Genomic DNA, 6804 nt, shown 5'->3' on the forward strand with positions numbered 1-6804 from the left:
TCACTTTCTACCTGCATTGCCTTGAGCAAGGTACCTAACATTGCTGAAAATAATTTCCTTATCTGTAAAGTGGGAATATCCATGTCTTACCCTACAGAATTATCTTAAAGATTAAACTCAATAACATATGTGAAAATCTCTGGCGTAGAAAAAGCATTTGATAACAGGTACTATTCCATCTAGCTTGTCATCATTACCTTACTTTACCTGGACAAGTTATAAAATTCATAAACCTCAATTTCCTCATCTAGCACATAGAGTAATAGGACTCCCTGTGGCACTGGATTATTGCAATAATTAGATGAAATAATACAAAGAGAGCGTTTATTCCATACCTGACATGCCATAACCCTTCAATAAATGTTCCTGATTAGAATTATTTGCTATAAGCCCATTCATTCATTTTAATTTTGAAGTTCAGACAAATTTGATTTATTACCTATTCTATGGCAATCATAAGAACTAATAATATCTCAATAGTTATTTTTCTCAAATTGACATCTCCTTTGAAGTAAGTACACACAAACACCACTACTTGACAAAGATGACCCAGTACTATACAATAATAACAAGACTAAGATAGCAAGCAGTTTTACTTTATTGATCAACCACTTTAAAATTTGCTTCTGATAGAAAACACGCTTAGATTTTTCCACATGTGTTAGCCATTGATTATTGCTATCACCATTAAAAATAATAACAATGATATAATTTTTACCTGAAGGCCTCAGTTTATTTTAGGTATTTTTTCTTAGTTTCAAAGCTTCAACTGGACATTTTAAATGTAAATTGGATTCATTTTTCTTTCTGTTCATCCACCAATTTTTCCCCTGACAGTTTATCGCTTGAAACTTCATAGAGTTAGGGACAGGGAAATAGTTGGGGGGGTGGTGTTTAAAAACAAGGGAAGACTACAGAAATATATATTCTATATCCATTCATCTGTCAATGGACATCTGGGCTCTTTCCATATTTTACAATGGAATATTAATCAGCCATCAAAAATAATGAAATCTTAACCATCTGCAATGACATGGATGGAACTAGAGGGTATTATGCTAAATGAAATAAGCCAATCAGAGAAGGATAATTATCATGTGATTTCACTCGTGTGGGATTTTTTTTAATTTAATTTTTTTCCCAGTGTTCCAAGATTCATTGTTTATACACCACACCCAGTGCTCCATGTGGAATTTAAGAAACAAAACATATGATCATAGAGGAAGGGAGACAAAAACAAAATAAGATGAAATCATAGAGGGAGACAAAACATAAGATACTCTTAACCATAGGAAACACCCGAGGATTGCTGGAGGGGAGGTGGGTGGGCAGATGGAGTAATAGGTGATGGGCATTAAGGAGGGCACGTGATGTAATGAGCACTGGGTGTATTATGCAACTGATGAATCACTGACCTCTACCTCTGAAACTAATAATACACTGTATGTTAATAAATTGAATTGAAATTTTTAAAAAAGAAATATATATTATGTAATCCCTTGAAAGTAAGATGGGAATGGAACACTGGAAACTTCCAAAACTTCCAGTATTCCAAAGGCAATACTACAAACTCTCACCCTGACCACCGAGTACTGGAAAATGAAAAATGAAAGACAGTCATAGATAAGCCAAGATTTTTTTCTATACATTCACAGATTGACAATTCCAGATTTCACAAGGCTAGTACACCCGACAAAGCTAGTCTCTAGACTCTGGGTGGGAAGCTTTTCTTTCAAATTTGGAAAAATAAAAAATAAAAGGAAATCTCCTTGTTGGCTCTAAGCTCTTGGGTAAAATCGTCAAACATGCTTGTTCCTAAAAAGGAGACAAATTTGATCAAAAGTGCATTAAGACCACAAGCTCTTTTCTCCTAAAGCCAAAAATAATCACCCCTCAGTGAGTAATAATTTTTCCCTCTAATCAGCAGAGTTTAATTATAGCAACTAACTCAAATACTCAGGCTTTTATTAAATTATTGATTCAAAAACCTATGACTTGGGACACCTAGGTGGCTCAGTCAGTTAAGCATCTGCCTTCAGCTCAGGTCATGATCCTGGGGTCCTGGGATCCAGTCCCACATCAGGCTTCTTGTTCAGCAGGGTGTCTGCTCCTCCCTCTACCTGCTGCTCCCTCTGCTTGTGCATTCTCTCTCTGACAAATGAATAAATAAAATCTTTTTTAAAAAATCTGTGACTCAATAGCTAGATTTTCAAGATTTATTCAAAATGTGTAATTTTCCACCATCACAAGTCACCAAGAATTCAAAAATATTGATGACCTTTAACAAAGGTGTGACAGGGAGCACCTGAGTGGCTCAGTGGGTTAAAAGCATCTGCCTTTGGCTCAGGTCATGATCCCAGGGTCCTGGGATGGAGCCCCGAGTTGGGCTGGGAGCCTGCTTCCCGCCCGTCCCCCCTACCGCGTGCCTCTGCCTACTTGTGATCTCTGTCTGTCAAATAAATAAATACAAGCTTTAAAAAAAAAAAAAAAGGTGCAACAGAACTATATTATTACCAAACATAGAACATTTTTCATGAACTAAGAGTCAGAACTTAACTTTTCATGGCCACAATCCATGAAATTCAGCTTACCTGGTCCTCTCTCACAGATATGAAGGCCAGCTCGCTAGTTAGAAAGAGTAAGTTTTGTCTCCCAAAAGTGAATAAGGGAAAAAAAAAGAAGCAGCTACAACTGCAGAGTTTGATGCAATTTTAAAAAAACACAAACAAGGCTGGTGGCCATTTTCTGACGTAGCGAAGGAGATGGCCCACTGTGTGACCTTGATTCAGCTATCCATTTCCTGTGACCACCTCATTGACAAGGACATTGGCTCCAAGTCTGACCCATTCTGCATCCTTTTACAGGATGTGGGAAGGGGAAGCTGGACTGAGCTTGGCGAACTGAGCGAGTACGGATCTGTTCGAGCCCCAAGTTCTCCAGGACTGCAGCTTGAGTACCACTTTGAAACAGTCCAGAAGCTCTGATTTGGTATTTATGACATAGACATAATGAGCTGGGGAATGACTTCCTAGGAGGGGCTGAGTGTTCCCTAGAAGAGGTATCCACTCAGAAGATGAAGGGTAGTCGTATAGTGACCATGGAGGTGGAGGCCAAAAACCTAGATAAGGACTTCCTGGAGAAATTGGATCCATTCTTGGAGTTCTTCCATCAGGGTGATGGGAAACGGCACCTGGCATACAGATCTGAGGTAATCAAGAACAACTTGAATCCTACATGGAAACACTTCTCTGTTCCCCTTCAGCATTTCTGTGGGGGAGATCCCAGCACACCCATCCAGGTGCAATGCTCAGATTATGACAGTGATGGTTCACATGATCTTATTGGTACCTTCTACACCAGCTTGGCCCAGCTGCAAGCAGTTCCCCCTGAGTTTGACTGGATCCACCCTGAGAAAAAGCAGAAAAAGAAAATCTGCAAGAACACTGTGACTGTTTGTGTCAAGATTTGCCAGGTAGAAACACAGTATTCATTCCTGGACTACGTGATGCGAGGCTGTCAAATTAACTTCACTGTAGACATTGACTTCACGGGCTCCAATGGAGATCCTTCCTCCTCCAACTCCCTGTACTACCTGAGCCCAGCAGGGGTCAATGAGTACCTGACAGCACTGTGGAGTGTGGGCAGCATAATTCAAGACTATGATTCAGACAAGCTATCCCAGCATTTGGATTTGGGGCCCAGGTACCCCCTGATTAGCAGATCTCCAATGAGTTTGCCTTGAACTTTGACTGCAGTAACCCCTACTGCACAGGCTTCCAGGGCATTGTGGATGCTTACCACCAAGCCCTGCCCCAAGTTCGCCTCTATAGCACCACCAACTTTGTACCCATCATCAACCATTGGTTAGGTTGGCAACCCAGGCTGCATATCAGAGGACTGCCTTGCAATACTTCGTGCTGTTGCTGCTGACTAATGGTGCTGTGACAGATGTGGAGGCCACATGTGAGGCTGTGGTGCATGCCTCTCACCTGCCCATGTCAGTGATCATCGTAGGTGTGGGTGGTGCTGACTTCGAGGCCATGGAGCAGCTGGATGCTGATGGTGGACCCTTGTATGCATGCTCTGGGGTGGCAGCTGCCTGTGACATAGTGCAGTTTGTGTCCTACCACCACTTCCAGAATTCCCCCATTGGGAGTCACTGGCACAGACTGTGCTTGCAGAAGTACCCACACAACTCGTCTCCTACTTCAAGGCCCAAGGTTGGGCCCCATTCAAGCCACTTCCACCCCCAGTCAAGAGCCCTGCACATGCTCCTCAGGCTTAGATTCTCTTCGAGGATGGGCTATGGCTAGTTCTCAGCCTTGTGCCCCTTAGGTCTCTGTGGGCATGGTTCAATCCTGCACACATTCCCCAGTGCTACACTTTATATTTTATACTTTTATATTTGCTCCTGCTGTTACTCTTGACCCCTTCTGCTTGCGCCTGGAGTCCTTCATTTAATAGAGGTCAGTGAAAGTCAAAACAAAACAAAACAAAAACAAAACACCTGATAGAAGTCAACTTGATGAACAGAGGAAGCCACAGATGCTTTGAGCAATGGACAGTGTGTATCATTTCTTCATTCCATTATCAGACATTTATTATGTGCCTACTGTATGCCAAGTTCACTGGTAAGCTAAGTAGGATTAACCATACCGTAATTTCAGGCCGTCTAAGAAACCATCACGCAAACAACCCATGTAGTACCAGTTACAAGGCTGATTCCTTTTTTTACTTTTTAAAATTTATTTTATTTTTTTAAAAGATTTTATTTGTTTGTCTGAGAGAGAGAAAGAGCATACAAGGAAAGGGAGGGAAAAGCAGGGTCCTTGCTGAGCCAGGAGGCCGACGCAGGACTCGATTCCAGACCCTGGGGTCATGAACTGAGCTGAAGGCAGATGATTAGCCAACTGAACTACCCAGCATCCTGCACATCTGATTTCTAATAACTGGTCCCCCTCTATGAAAAAGGAATTCCTTCTGCTAGCAAGTGACTCATAAAATAGGTCCTCCCCCTCCCCAATACCTCAGGTGATAAAATTTACTTCAAAACTTCTATGGCTTAGATTTTTTTTCAGGAACAAATTAAAGACCTAAACCAGTTATTTTTGTATTAAGTTTTTTAAAAAGCTGAATGAAATGTAGCAATATTTCTCTCTATCTATCTTACTTCTACGTGCAGATTCTTAGTTTGCATACAATTACCAACATAAGTCATTTGACCCCATCTTCTAAAATATGCTTTGATATAAAAAGAGAGAGCACAAAAATAGTGGAGAGATGGGGTTAGGTATACAGCACACTGCTCAGGGAGCTCTTTTAATTCAATTTTGTTACCGAAGCTTGGAATCTAAAATGTGAGTATGGGAGGAGATAGGATTCATAGCCATCGTATTGTACCAAGGTCCCTGCTCACCCTCCCCAGCATTAACATAATCACAGGGTGGGAAAGCCATAGAAAAATGCTTCCTATTCTCAAAAGCTTCATTCATCCTGGCATTTCAACAAAACCCAGTATATATTTGGTTCCCTTTTATAAAAACAGTATAATGCTTTTGGCCACAAGTCGTTAAAAGACCATGGAGGACAACGTTAAGTGTTGATTTTCATTTTCATCTCAACAACCATCATTTCTATCACCTTTATTCAGACATCGATTACCTGCTCTGTTTCCTCTGCCCTTCAAGTAAGAAAAGCAATTCCCTGGAGGAGACTGAAGGAAAAGAAAAACTGATAGAGTATTTGGAAAAAGAGGTTAAAATGGGTGAATTGAAGGCTCATGTCCCCTCAACCCCAAAACAATCAGGTTAACACAGAAAATCTGCCCTTCAGGGGCGCCTGGGTGGCTCAGTGGGTTAAAGCCTCTGCCTTCGGCTCAGGTCATGATCCCAGGGTCCTGGGATCGAGCCCAGCATCGGGCTGTCTGCTCCGCGGAGAGCCTGCTTCCTCCTCTCTCTCTCTCTGCCTGCCTCTCTGCCTACTTGTGATCTCTGTCTGTCAAATAAATAAATAAAATATTTAAAAAAAAAAAATCTGCCCTTCAGTTAAAATCTGCGGCAGAATAGAACAAGGCAGTTTTGCCACAAAGTTTGCATGACTTGACTTCCAGGCCATTTGGTATGTTAAAACCAGTAGAAAAGAGACCAAAACAAAAATAAATAAAAATGTTAATAAATGATTGTGTTTTAGGAGAAACTTTGTTCAATTTCATAAAACCATTCTTTTCAGTAATTATTACCATAGCTAACATTTAGTGCTGGAAAATACCAGGCACTTTATCAAGCCCTTCACAAAGTTCATATTTAATTCTCCCAAAGGTCCTATGAAGAACGTACTTCTATTCTCCCCATTTTCTAGATGAGCAGATTGGGATACACAGAAGTGAGGAAACTTGCACAAAGTCAAGAAGCTAGTAAGTTATAAAGATGAACATGCTATTGGGGATTTTTATTGGGGATGGAGAAATTTCCACCCAGAATCATCCTACCTAAAAGGACAATAGCACTACCCCTGGGGAAATATACCAGTAGAGCCAGGAGAGAAATGAGGTCTGTATCTCAAGATAGACTATTTCTCCTCCATTCCCCACCCCCTTGACTATCACCTCCGTCTCTATTCCAAAGGGCTAGGTCTGATGGAAAGTGAAACGGCAGTTTATAAACTCCTGCCCCATATCCCCCAGGCTTCAAGTTAAACCCATGGTTTAGATGAGGTAGGAGATTAGATTTAAACTGAGTCTGAGATTGACTTTTTAAACCAAAATGGACTGAAATTTTTATAACTTAAAGAAGGCAGAACATTGTG

At 41.0% G+C, this 6804-nt stretch overlaps 1 pseudogene; it reads left to right on the forward strand.

Moving 5' to 3' along the window:
- Positions 1 to 2738: 2738 nt before the first annotated feature.
- On the forward strand, positions 2739 to 4291 carry LOC116584009 (annotated as a pseudogene).
- The last annotated feature ends 2513 nt before the right edge of the window (positions 4292 to 6804 follow it).

Source organism: Mustela erminea, chromosome 2 (genome assembly GCF_009829155.1).
Source record: "Mustela erminea isolate mMusErm1 chromosome 2, mMusErm1.Pri, whole genome shotgun sequence".
Classification (NCBI taxonomy): Eukaryota; Metazoa; Chordata; class Mammalia; order Carnivora; family Mustelidae; genus Mustela; species Mustela erminea.